Genomic DNA, 14,726 nt, shown 5'->3' with positions numbered 1-14,726 from the left:
CCCCCTCCGCCCTCACCCCCCCCCCACTGTCCTCATCCATAGGTGCACGATTATTGTCTAAAATATTTATTGTTGAAAATATTACATATGTGCCCCTTTTACCCCATTGACCCCTTCTAACCCGCCCTGCCTCCAGCCCCAGGCCTTCACCACCTTATTGTCTGTGTCCATGGGTTATGCATATATGCATACAAGTTCTTTGGTTTATTTTTTTAATGAAAGAAGTTAAATTTATATACACCTTAAGATAAGTTGTGGTATTTTAGTATAACGAATGAATTCTGCAAATTAGAGAGATTTTACTGATATGAAAACTGCCAGTCCATCTAAATTTAGTGTGTTCAACCTGGCTGGCTTGGCTCAGTGGTTGAGCATCTACCTATGAACCAAAAGGTCACAGTTCTATTCCCGGTCAGGACACATGCTGGGCTTGTGGGCTCAATCCCCAGTGTGGGGCAGGCAGGAGGCAGCCGATCAATGATTCTCTCTCATCATTGATGTATCTCTCTCTCTCTCCCCCTTCTTTCCTCTCTGAAATTAATAAAAACATATTTTGAAAATTAGTTTAGTGTATTCAATTTAATTAATTGATTTAAGTAGTAATTTTTCTAACAAAATTCAGTTAGAGGACGAGTGATATAGTTATGGCATGGACAAAGATGACAAGTGTGGTGTTACTTTGATTAAGAAAGTAGGATATAGTTCCTGATTATCTTACTGTTCTGGCTTGACAAAGTTCACAGAATATAGGAAGTTCTGCCATGTCCAGTGAGATTAGGCAGATGTAATAGAAGGAACACTGGGTTGACACATATTTTCATCATAAAAGTTTTCTGGTTGGTTCTCTTCATCAGGAAAAACACATAGGAAATAGTGAATTTTCACAGAAATCCTTATATGCAGGCGGTTTAGAATCTCTGATCGTTACTGAACATTTTTTGTTTCCATTTTATTGTCCTTGTGTCCATACTCCAGTCCGTATGCGGTCGTATCTATGCTCATTTTCCCAGGCATTTTAGTTCCAGGCCAAACTCTGGCAACATCACTAGTTGAAATAGCTCCAGGTCTCCTCTGGGTTTTCATTTGACCGTAAGTAGCAGGTTGGCCTTTAAATCCCTATCTTTTCATTGATTCCTTGTAAACCTTTCCCAATAGTTTTTTGCTGTGACATTCATGTACTGCCCTGGGTGACAGTGAGCAGCGTAAAGAGGAATCCTGGCTTTACTGCAGCGTTATCTGTTACATGAAAGATTTTAACTTTCTGTTTTGGAGGCAGATAAAATTCCAACATTAAGTGGGATTGCTGGATCATATGGTAGTTCTATTTTTAATTTTTTGAGGAATCTCCATACTGTTTTCCATAGCAGTGTACCATTTTGCATTTCCACCAACACTGTGCAAAAGTTTCAATTTCTTCACAATCTTGCAAAAACACTTGTTGGGCTTTATTATGTTGAGGCAATTTTCTTTTTATTCCTACTTTGTTGAGAGTTTTTTTATTTTATCATGAAAGGGTGTTAAATTTTGTCTAATGATTTTTCTGTATCCATTGAGATGATCATGTGATTTTTATTCTGTTAATGAGGTGTATCACATTAATTGACTTTCATATGCTGAACCATCCTTGCATCACAATGATCAATCCCACTTGATCTTTTTAATGTGAAGTTTTTAATGTACTGCTGGATTCAGTTTGCTAGTATTTTGTTGAGGATTTTGCACCTCTATTCATCAGGGACATTGGCCTGTAATTTTGTTTTCGTGTGGTGTCTTTGTTTTCAGGGTAATGCTGGCCTCATAAAATGAGTTTGGAAGTGTCCCCTCTAATTTTTTGGAAGAATTTGAAAAAGACTGATATTAATTCTTCTTTTTTAAAATGTTTTTATTGGTTTTAAAGAGAGCAGAGGGGAGAGGGAGAGAGAGAAATATTGATGTGCCAGAAACATCCAGCAGTTGACTCCCACACACACCCCCACCTGGATCAAACCCCAACTGATCATGTGCTCTGACTGGGAATCAAACCAGCGACCTTCCAGTGCACAGGATGATGCTCAACCAACTGAGCCACACTGGTCAGGGCAACATTAATTCTTCTTTAACTGTCTGGTAGAATTTGCCAGTGTAGCCATCTGATCCTGAGGTTTTCTTTCTTGGGAGAGTTTTGAGCACTGACTCAATATCCATACTAGTTATAGATCTGTTCAGACTTTTTATTTCTTTATGATTTAGTCTTGGTAGGTTTGTATGTTGCTAGGAATTTATCCATTCTAGTTTATGCAGTTTATTGATGTGTAAGTGTTCATGGAAGCCTTTTATGATCTTTTTTAAAATTTCTGTGGCATCAATTATAAAATCTCTTCTTCCATTTTTGGTTTTATTTGAGTACTAGAGGCCTGGTGCTTTTGTGCACTGGTGGGGTCCCTCGGCCTGGCCTGCAGGGATCGGCCGAAACTGGCAGTCCAATGCTGCTTGCTGCTCCTGCTCATCCCAGCCCCACTGTGCCTGCCGCCCAGTAGGCTCACTGCTGTTCAGCTGCGGTCTCTGGGCTGCGGGCAGCCAGCCATGAGCCCTGCGTCTGGTGCCCTTCAGTCAGCTGACCAGCACTCCCGCTGTGGGAGTGCACTGACCACCATGGGGCAGCCCTGCATTGAGCATCTGTCCCCTGGTGGTGAGTGCGCATCATAGCGACTGGTTGACAGGTCAAACTGTTTATTGGTTGCTTAGGCTTTTATATATACAAAGGACCTTGGCTTTTACTGCAGGGGGCATAATGAAGCAAGCCCACAACAGAGGAAGGGGCATTTATTCTAATTGGGAGATTTGAGAAAGCTCGACAGAGCTCTTCAGTTAGGACTTGAAAGTTAACAAGGATTTTGGCAGATGGAGAAATGTATTTCGGGTTGAGTGAACTACATGAGCAAATGTAAGGAGGCCTGGAGATGCAAGAGTAATTTAGAGCCTGCTTGTGAGTTTGGAATTTTGGATAGTGGGGACCAGGTTATTACTTTCATTTAAATGAGGCTGAAACCTACTGATAATTAGGAGAAGACACTAAAGTTTAGGACAGTCTTAGAAGAGGTAGCTGAAAATCTAGAAGAAATTCAGAGAATAAAATATCCAAAAAGATCAAGAAAAAATATGTTATGTTGGTTCCATAGGGAGAGGCCTAATGGCCTGTAACTGTGTCCAGCGTCTGTCTAGGCTGCTCCTTTCTAGACTCTTTGGCTAAACAGAACAGGCTTTTCTTGGGGCCCTATTTTTCCTTTGATCTCCATTGACACAGGCTTCTTCAGCACCTGATCTATGGTATCTTTTAAAAGCTTTTAATCAATTTATTGAGATATAATTGACATGTAATAAAATATACTCATTTTAAGTATATAGTTCTATGAATTTTGAAAAGTATACCACTTGTGTATTATCACAATCAAGATATAAAACTTGTCATTAAAAAGTTTCCTTATTTAAGATGTTAACAATCGCCCTAGCTGGTTTGGCTCACTGGATAGAGCATCAGCCTGGGGACTGCAGGGTCCCAGGTTCGATTCTGGTCAAGGGCATGTACCTTGGTTGCAGGCACATCCATCCCCAGTAGGGGGTGTGCAGGAGGCAGCTGATCGATGTTTCTCTCTCATCGATGTTTCTAACTCTCTATCCCTCTCCCTTCCTCTCTGTAAAAAATCAATAAAATATATTAAAAAAAAAAGATGTTAACAATCCTCAAAGTGATCTACAGATTCAATGTGATCTCTATCAAAACCTCAACAGCTTTTGCAGATATAGAAAAATCCATTCTAAAATTTATATAGAGGGACCCTGAATGGGCAAAACAATCTTGAAAAAGAAGAACAAAGTTGGAGGTCTCACAATTCACAATTTCAAAACTTATTACAGAACTACAGTTATCAAAACAGTGTGGTTCTGGAATAAAGATAAGACATACAGACCAATGGGATAGAATAGAGCCCATAAATAAACTCTCACATATATGGTCAAATGATTTTCAACAAGGGAGTCAAGACTTAAATGGGAAATGGGTAGTCTTTTTAATAAATGATGTTGGGAAAACTGGATATCCACATGCAAAAAAACCCTGAATTTGGACCCTTACTTTACACCATATACAAAAATCAAATCAACATGGATGAAAGACCTAAACATAAGAGCTAAGGCTATAAAACTCATAGAAAAAATGCAGGGGAAGATCTTCATGATAATTGGATTTGGCAGTGATTTCTTGGATATGACACTAAAACTTAGGCAAGAAAAAATAGGTAAGTTCCACTCCATCAAAATGTAAAACTTTTGTGCATCAAAAGATATTTACCAATAGTCAAAAAGTAACCCATGGAATGGGAGAAAATATTTGCAAATCATATATCTGATAAGGGATTGATAATTAGAATATATAAAGAACTCCTACAGCTTAACAAAAAAAATTAATTTAAGAATGAACAAAAGAATTGAATAGACATTCTCCATAGCAGATAAACAAATAACCAATAAGCAAATGAAACATACTCAACATCATTAATCATCAGAGAAATGCATATAAAAACACAATGAGATACCACTTCACATTCATTAGGATGGCTGTATTACTAGAAAAAAAGAGAAAATTAGTGTTGACAAGGATGTAGAGAAATTAGAACCCTTGTGCATTGCTGGTGGGAATGTGAAATGGTACAGCTACTGTGGAAAACGATGTAGCAATTTCTCAAAAAATTAAACATAAAGTTACTATAAGACCCAGCCATTCCACTTCCAAATATATAATCAAAAGGAAGTGAAAGCAGGAACTTAAACATTTGTACACTCATATTCATAGTGGCATTATTCACAATAGCCTCAAAGTAGAAGCAACCTAAAAGTCCATTGATGAATGAGTGAATAAACAAAATGTGGGATATGTATGCAATGGAATACTATTCAGCCTCAAAAAGAAAGGAAATTCTGACACATGCTACAACATAGCATGGTCTTTGAAGATATACTAAGTGAAATAATCCAATCACAAATGGACAAATATTGTATGATTCCACTTATATGAGGTAGCTGGAGTAGTCAAATTCATAGAGATAGAAAGTAGAATGTAATTATCAGGGGCTAGGGAGAGGGTGGGTGGGAAGTTAGAGTTTATTTGGTATAGAGTTGCAGTTGGAGAAGATGAAAGTGTTGTTGAGATGGAAGATATGATGGTTGCACAACAATGTGAATGTACTTACTGCCACAGAACTGTACATTTAAGAATGGGTTAAATGGGCCCAGCTGGCGTGGCTCAATAGTTGAGCACTGACCTATGAACCAGGAGGTCACAGTTCAATTCCTGGTCAGGGTGCATGCCTGCAACCCCGGTGTAGGGTGCAGCCCATCAGTGATTCTCTCTCATCATTGATGTCTCTGTCTATCTATCCCTCTCCCTTCCTCTCTGAAATCAATAAAAATATATTATTAAAAAAAAGTAACAGAGACCAGTGGTAGGACTAAAACCATCAGAAGCAAAGTAGGTGCAATTATCCTAGGCAGAAAGGCAGAATGATCCCTCAGGGAGTCTGACAGAGAGAGCTATGAAGATGGCTGAGAGAGTGTGTGTCTCGGGGCAATATGAATGGACAACCTTATTGCATTTTGAGTGTTGCTCAATCTATAAAAAAAATCAAGAATGGATGATCAGGAGGCTGAGGGCAGCTCTCCAAAGAAGAGGCTGTGATGCCAGTTTCTGTATTGGAGTCAGTTTTCAGATTCAGAGATCAATAGGTGAAGTCTGCTGTGTCAGATGTATCCTTGCCAGAGATTATCATGGTCTCTGGAACAGTCTGTTGGCATGATGAATGCGTTCTTTTTCATCCTGATAAGAACAGAGAATACAAAGCAGTTTGCGTTCCGTGGGATGGACACACCAGAATACCTTTATGTTGTTCTAGAGCAGGGGTGGGCAACCTTTTTGACTCGAGGGCCACAATGGGTTCTTAAACTGGACCGGAGGGCCGAAACAAAAGCATGGATGGAGTGTTTGTGTGAACTAAATAAATTCAAAGTAAACATCATTACATAAAAGGGTACGGTCTTTTTTTTTTTTTTTAGTTTTATTCATTTCAAACGGGCTGGATCCGGCCTGCGGGCCGTAGTTTGCCCACGGCTGTTCTAGGGCTATGTTAACTTTCCATCCTCTGGCATAATATAGTTTAAAGGGATCTGGACCACCTGGAGATGCAGAGTATAATGTTGGTTCATTATATTTATGGCTTCTTTAGACTTGATGGGCAAGGAGTAACAAGCATGTTGGTGATTTTGGAAAGATACCTATGCTCCAGAGGATGGGAGATACCACTGCTCATTCTCTCTTCAAATAAATTAAATTAGTGTCTATTTCCGCCCCCTCCCCACACACCCCCTAGGAATACATAATAGAGGCTTTTCAAAGTTTTAGAAGTCCAGTAGTCTGGGTATACTGGGACATTCCCTCTAAAGCAAGGGACAAATTATTGCAGTTATTCCTTCCGCCAAGAAAGCACACAACACCTCATAGATTTCTTTGGTTCTGGAGGCAGCACATTTAGGATTCCAACCCATTTACTGAGTAAAATGGAAGGCTTCCTTCTTCTTTACTATCCCCCTTCCACTCTTCTAGCCTCCAGTCTCACCACTGGTCAAACCCAGCTGGAAGCCTGCTGACATAGGGACCACGGAACACAGTCCTGTGAGAGAGCTTATCAGGGAAAGTCGAAGAATAGTCTGAGGGCAACCAGGACTGGCAAAATCCTGCAGTAGTCACTGATGGTAAAGAATTAGTTCCACTAGGTTTATGATGAAATATAGACAGATTATATTTATTCTTCAAGTAAATTACACTAGTGTCTATTCCCCCTCCCCCAGGAAGACATAATAGAGACTTTTCCAAAACCTTAAAAGGAAAAATGCCTTCTGAAATCTTTAGCTGCGTCAAAAGATCAACTGAGGTATGGGGCAGGAAAAATAAGTTTCCTTCTTCCCTTCTAAATTCTTCTGGCTAGTCTAACAATAAGATTGACAGGAGACATTTAACAGGAGAAAATAAACAGCTTTATTAAGTATGTACATATGAGGATTTCATAAGAATATGAGATGCCAGGACAGATCTGGCAGTTGAGGCTTATATGCCACCTTGAACTAAGGAGAAAGGGGAGTGGTGTGGTTTGGAAGGCAATTCACATGGAGATGAAAAAGCAAATGTTTGATAAATAAATGTTTCCTGGAGTATCTTCAACAAAGGGCCACAGAGAGGACTTTGATCAAATGGGCCTTGCTAGCTTCCTCCCTGTCTATCACACTGAGTTCATATTAAACTGTGGTTATCTGTGATGATAGCTCTCTTCCTGGTGCAGGCTCTCTACCAATTCTTTTAGGTCGTTTGAGGGGAAGGGCAAAGGTGTTTCCTGTGCTTTTATGTTTGTACCAATAACCAGCTTAAAATAATTAACATCCCCAAAAAGCCACATTTTGGGTTTGGCACACTTTGCTTTCCCCCAGCGGCATAAGATTTTTAAGAGTTTATCTGAGCAAAAATCAGTTCGAATTGGGCAGCATCTAATCTGGCAGATAGAAAGGAACTCTGAGGAGCTGTATAAAGTGGAAGACTTTTATAGGCAGAAGAAAGCAGGAAAAAGGAATTTATACTGGCAAAGAAGTGAGTTAATTATTGCAAAGTTACTTTCCTTAGGGGATGGGAGAAGTCTGTCAGGCAGATTACATAACTTATGCTGATCAAGTGATTCCTGGGTGACTGGTTTAAAATTCCATTTCTGGGAGAGCTGAACTGTAATTCAGTCTCTGTTTGGTGACATGGAATTTAACACAACTGACTCCATTTTGGGCCTGTTTTTTTTTTTTTAATTTTGAGTAATTTTTTATTTTTCAACTAGAGGCCCAGTGCATGGATTCGTGCACTGGTGGGGTCCCTCGGCCTGGCCTGAGGGGATTGGGCCAAAACTGGCTCTCTGACATCCCCTGAAGGGTCCCTGATTGTGAAAGGGCACAGGCCAGGCCGAGGTACCCCACCGGTGAACGAGTCCGTGCAACTGACCTCTAGTATGCATATAAGATCTTTGGTTAATCTCTTCCCGCCCTTCCCTCTCCCTTCTTCCCTCTGAGATTCATCAGGTTGTTCCATGTTTCCATGACTGTGGTTTCTGCTCTTGTGTTGAGCATCTGCCCCCTGGTGGTCAATGCACATCATAGCTACCAGTGGGCCGGTGGAACAGTCAGCTGGTTGCTTAGGCTTTTATATATATATATATATTTTACAGTTGACATACAATATTATATTAGTTTCAGGTGTATAACATAGTACTAAACCTTTATATAACTTAAAAAGTGATCACCCCAATAAATCTAGTACTCATCTGACACCACACATTGTTATTACAATATTATTGATATATTCCTTGTGCTGTACTTTATATCCCTGTGACTGTTTTGTAACTACCAATTTATACTCCTTAACCCATTCCCCTTATTCCTTCCCATTTTTCACCCATTCACTTACCCCCCTCTCATCTGGCAACTGTCAAAATGTTCTTTATGACTTTTTAAATTATTATTTTTAGACTCCATATATAAGGGAAATCATATGGCATTTTTTTTTCTTTGTCTGACTTAATTTACTCAGCATATCCATGTTGTTGCAGATGGTAAGATTTTCTTCTTTTTTTAATGGCTGTGTCATATTCCTGGGATTGTTGTCTTGTTTTTAACAGCTATTAATAAAAATTAATTCTTTTAAATATGTTAATTCATCTAGTAAATTAAATGAACAGTTTAGAAAAAATACTTTAAGATGAAGGTAAGTTAATTATTAATTTTAAAGACAGAGCACTTTGATTAAATAATTGAAAAGATGTTGACAAGAAATTTATAGGAAGGCCAAAGACTAGGGTAATAATTTTAAAATGACTTGATCCACTGGAGCCTCTCCCATCTCCACAGCAGCACTAAGGATGTTTCAGGGAGCGGGCCTAAGCCATCAGTCAGACATCCCCTGAGGGCTCCCAGACTGCGAGAGGGTGCAGGTTGGGCGGAGGGACACTCCCCCGCAAGTGCACGAATTTCATGTACCGGGCCTTTTAGTTAAATAAATCCCACTTTCTGCATCACATAAAAAGTGAATAAAGCAATAATGGTTAGTGCCCTTTTTGATATCTACACAGTAATATGAACAAATTAATTTTGTAAAAACCCTGAAGTTATGGTTTAGGGCTTTTAAAAAAATTGTCTTTTGAACCACCATAAACATATGAAAAGAAGACTTTTAAAATGTAAAATCCTTCAAGCAACTCGACACCAAAAAACACAATAATTGAATTTAAAAATGGGCTGAGGACCTGAATAGATACTTCTCCAAAAAGAACACACCGATGGCCAATGGACATATGAAAAGATGCTCAATGTCACTAATCATTGGAGACATGCAAATTAAAACCACAATGAGATTATCACCTCATACCTGTCAGAATGGCTACCATCAATATATTAACAAACATCAAGTGTTGACAAGGATGTGGAGAAAAGGGAACCCTCATGCACTGCTGACAGGATTCAGATTGGTGCAGCCACTGTGGGAAGCAGTATGGAGTTTCCTCTACAAATTAAAAATGGAACTGTCTTATGATGCAGAGATTACACTTATGGGAATATATCCAAAGAAACCAGGAACACTGATTTGAAAGAATATATACACCCCTATGTTCATTGCAGCATTATTTACAATGGTCAAGATTTGGAAGCAAACCAAGTGCCCATCTGTAGATGAGTGGATCAAAAGTTTGGTACATTTACACAATGGAATACCATTCAACCATGAAAAATAAGGAAATCTTACCTTCTATGAGAGGATGGACCTAGAGGGTATTAAGTTAAGTGAAATAAACCAGTCAAAAAAAGACAAATATGGTATTACTTCATTTATATTTAAGCCATCAAAATAGAAGCAGACTCATATATACAGAGAACAGACTGACAGCTGTCAGGGTGGTGGGGTGGGAAGCTGGGTGAAATAGATGAAGGTTTTAAGCAAAAAACAAAAACTAAACCAAAACCAAAAAAAACTCATAGACACAGACAACAGCATAGTGATTACCAGAGGGAAGGGGATGTGAGCAGATAGAAGAGGGCAAAGGGGGAATCAATGGTGGCGGAAGGAGTCTAGACTATGGGAGGTGAACATACAATACAACATACAGATGAAACCTATTAATCAATGTAATCCCATTAAATTCAATAAAAAGTATGTAAAGATGTAAAGTTCTTTGAATCAATAAAGTTTTTGCCACTACTTTTAATAATAGTCCTGAAGCACTGATATTTCCAATGATTACCACTCAATATTATGAACATTTGTTTACTCACGAATAACATCATGAGTCAGACATTATAATACTAAAAGAAGAAGAAAGTAAGACAGCTCATTCTCCACCCCTGTCCCCCAATAAAAGCAAAACATTGAAAGTGGTACTGATGGTCAATAAAACCTTGGTGGTGGTGGTGGTCTCTGTACTTCAGGACTTGATTTTCTAACTCTGCAAGTCTGGTACTTCAGCTGCCACCTCAGTTATTGGAACTTTACTCCTAAGAAAAAACTTATTTTAAGACACTGATTTGTACAAAAGAAGTGAGTTTTCAATAAAACATGTAATTTCCAAACTCTGATATTTATTTAAACCTTTTAGTCTCTCTTATCCCACCATGGAACTCTACTTAAGAAATAAATTATGGTTGAAAGGTTATTTGAGAAGCCTAAAGCCTAGTTAAGAAACTGTAGCCCTGGCTGGTGTGACTCAGTTGGTTTTGTCCTGTGCACTGAAAGGTCACTGGTTCAATTCCCGGCCAGGGTACATGCCAGGTTGCAGGTTTGATCCCTCATCCGGGTGCATATGAGAGGCAATTGATCAGTGTTTCTCTCTCACAATGATGTTTTTCTCTCTCTCTTCTTCCTTCCTCTCTCTAAAAATAATAAAAAACAAAAAACAACTGTAGGGTAGGAATACACTTTCCTCTACCTTTTAAGATTCTGTTGGCTGTTGTAATAATTGGCATGAGACAGATTAACAGGAAAAAAATAACCAAATTTAATGACATGTGTACATATGGGGATGCCATATACATGAGAGGTTCAGGGACAGAAAGGGAAATGAGGCATTTTCAAGTTAAGGGTGCGATAAAGCACCTGGGAGTCTTCAGAAGGAAGAGTCATTTTCAGGATGACAGGAAGAGCTGATGATTGGTAATTAGAAGTTTGCTCTGCCCTATAGAGTAGTCATAAAAAGCTATTTTTGGTGATAACTTATTGTGGGCAACACCTCTAATTTAAATTCTTTAAGGAGAGGTAAAAGTTTCCATGAACCCTCATCTCAATTGCTTTCAGCTCAAAATAATTCACATACCAAAGTGCCTGTTCTGAACCCCTTCAAACATCAGTGAGGTTGGTGAATACATGAAATCAAGGCACTAATAACAGAAATAATGTTTCTTCTGGCACATAGTAAGTACTTGGGGACTTATTGTTTGCAATGGTTCCTCACAGCTTACAAATCTTCAAATGTTCTATCGAGTGTTTGATTCTCACAAGAACTATGTCAAGTGATGGGTCTGGTTTTATGCCTCATTTACCGATGGAAAAAACAGCGGCTCAGAGAGAGTGAGGGGCTCGACTAAAATCTCGTAACTGATACAGTTGACATCTGTTGCTTTGGTTGGGACAATTTCCTTCCTCCTTTTGGTAACAGGACTCTGATTTTCCTTTAAGAAACTGCCCTGTGGTTTTATGTAACTCCTAGCAGGACTGTCAGTCAAGAGACTCTGCCTCCCTGTGTTAACATGTGACCCACACTGGCTCATGAGAACTCTCTACATCCCCTGGATGCAGAGACTGCTATACCGGTGGCTATGTGACCCAAATATTTTGAGTTATTTTTATTGATTGATTTTTCACTTGTGGACATTTTATGAACTTCCCTCCATTTGGCTTCAAGCTACCAGGACACAGGCCCTGCCAACACCCTTAATCCTCTCCTCAGCTCTTCTGCCGAAGAACTTGGCCTTCTCGATGTCAGGCTGCTTTGGGAGCTTTCCCTTCCCCAGAACTCTGTAGTAGCCTGATTGCACCACATCAACGATAGGAGCAGCTCCAGTCTTGTTTTGGCAGCATTTACCTGTGTCTGCTCACTGACCAAGGTCCGCAGTTTATCAAGGTTGACAGTTGGGCAAAAGCTCTGGTTCCTCTTTAAGTGGTAATGCCTCATCCCAACCTTCCCAAGTAATCTGGGTGATATTTGTCGAAGTTGATTCTGTGATGATGCAGGCCACCAGCATTACCTTGGCCTTCCGGGTGCTTCCTGTGCTTGTCGATGGGGCCGTGGCCGTGGCTCACGTGGCCCCGAAGTTTCCGAGTCTTCCTCAGTCTGGATGCATGTTGGTGGCCAAGATGCAAGAGTGAGTTTTTATTTTTAAAGAGAGAGATAAATTAATTCTAGGAGTGAGTTGGCTTCACTTGAGAGATGTAAGGAACATGAAACCTTGGAGCTATTTTCCAGAGAGAACTGCTACAGTAAAGCTAATAAAGGGGAATTCCTAGTGGGGGGGGAGCACGAGAGAGAGAGAGAGAGAGAGACAGAGAGAGAGAGAGAGAGAGAGAGAGAGAGAGAGAGAGAGAGAGAGAGAAAAGAAGAAGAAGAAGAAGAAGAAGAAGAAGAAGAAGAAGAAGAAGAAGAAGAAGAAGAAGAAGAAGAAGGAGAAGAAGAAGGGAGAGGAGAGGAGAGGAGAGGAGAGAAGGGAGAGAGGGAGAGAGGTGGAGAAAGTGGTGGGCTGACGCTCTAACCACTGAGCAACGCTGGCCAGGGCAAGACATTCTGATTTTATTTGAGGAAACAGATATAGCTATGCCTGAAGTCGGCCAGATCAACTCTTGAATTTTCAAGTTCAGTGAGTCAGTAAATTCCTTGTTTTGTTTAAGTAGGTTTGGACTTCTTTACTTGTAACCAAAAAATTCCTAACTAGTAAATGTCTTAGTTATTATTGAAACATGTCTTTTGACATCAAATACTTGGCTATTTCCACTGCTGCAACCTTCAGAAAGATGCCCGTACATATAAATGTCAAAACTTTGTGGGAGATTAGAGAACCTTCCCTCTTTCCATTAACACACACCATTTTAGGTTCCCTTCAAGTTTTCATTTTAAAAATTCTGTCAAGAGAATGAGAAGACAAGCCACAGACTTGAAGAAAATATTTGCAAAAGACATACCTGATAAAGGGCTGTTATCCAAAATATGCAAAAAACTCTTTAAAGGTCAAGAAGAAAACAAACAGCTTGATTAAAAAGTGGACAAAGGATCTGAACAGACACCTCACCAAAGAAGATGTATGGATGACAAATAAGCATATAAAAAGATATTCTATATGTCTCCAGGAAATACAGATTAAAGAAACAATGAGTTACCACTACATCCCTATTAGAAGGCCAAAATCCAGAATATTGACACCAACAAATGTTTGGAGCAACAGGAAATCTCAATTGAAAATATTTATTGGGAACCTATTATGGGTTTTCTGTAAATAACAGTTTCTGTTTGGAGCTTCCAATATAATAAAGTCAAGGGAAATAACTGACTAATACAAGACTGGATTAAGTGCTAAATAGCAGGAGGGTGCTTTGTATTGAGAAAAGGTTATTACTGTAACTTCTGAAAGTTGAACGGGAGGTAGAATTGGGAATGATTTTAAATTCAAGGTATTATTTAGGCTGAGGCCTGAAAGATGAGAAGGTCATTGGATAGAACATCCTAGGCCAGTGATGGCGAACCTATGACACGCATGTCAGAGGTGACACGCGAACTCATTTTTTTGGTTGATTTTTCTTTGTTAAATGGCATTTAAATATATAAAATAAATATCAAAAATATAAATCTTTGTTTTACTATGGTTGCAAATATCAAAAAATTTCTATATGTGACACGGCACCAGAGTTAAGTTAGGGTTTTTCAAAATGCTGACACACCGAGCTCAAAAGGTTCACCGTCACTGTCCTAGGCATAAGCATGAGCAAGAGTATTGCAGACATTCCATGCTTGAAGGGAAAAAAGGATGGTTGAAGGGGGTAGTGCATTACTTTCCTATTGTCATGATAAAAATTACCACAAACTTAAAGCAATACAAATTTATTATCTTACTAGAGGCTCGGTGCACGAAAATTTGTGCACTGGAGGGGTCCCTCAGCTCAGCCGGTGCCCTCTCGCAGTCCTGGAGCCCTCAGGGGATGTCTGACTGATGGCTTAGGCCCGCTCTCCATGGGGAGGCCGATCAGAGGATGGTGCCAGCTGGTGAGCGGCTAGCCCTGCCCCCCGCCGCCATCACTGGCGGTCTCCCTCTGGGTGGTCCCCCCCTTTCTTCCCCCATCACCCCTCTGCCCCCATTGCCATCCCCTCCCTCTGCCCGCTGGCACGAGCCTTGGCTGGCCTGGTGCTGCCTGCTCACTGGCCCTGCCCCCTGCTGAATGGTCATCCTGCCGTTTGATCGATTTGCATATTATACTTTTATTACATAGGCCTAGAAGCTTGGTGCACAATATTCATGCACTGGGGGGGGGGATCCCTCAGCCCAGCCTGTGCCCTCTTGCAGTCCGAGACCCCCAGGGATCGGGCCTAAGCTGGCAGGTGGACATCCCTCTCGCAGTCCAGTACCCATTGCTCCTTACT

The 14,726-nt window shown here is 40.1% G+C and overlaps 2 pseudogenes; both read right to left on the bottom strand.

Moving 5' to 3' along the window:
* Nucleotides 1-774: 774 nt before the first annotated feature.
* On the bottom strand, nucleotides 775-1,312 carry LOC102424785 (annotated as a pseudogene).
* Nucleotides 1,313-11,376: 10,064 nt separating this feature from the next.
* LOC106696673 lies at nucleotides 11,377-12,490 on the bottom strand (annotated as a pseudogene).
* Between the last annotated feature and the right edge of the window lie 2,236 nt (nucleotides 12,491-14,726).

This window comes from Myotis lucifugus, unplaced genomic scaffold, assembly GCF_000147115.1.
Source record: "Myotis lucifugus unplaced genomic scaffold, Myoluc2.0 scaffold_23, whole genome shotgun sequence".
NCBI lineage: Eukaryota > Metazoa > Chordata > Mammalia > Chiroptera > Vespertilionidae > Myotis > Myotis lucifugus.
Note: the sequence above shows the minus strand (reverse complement) of the source record. Positions and strands in the feature narration are given on the sequence as shown.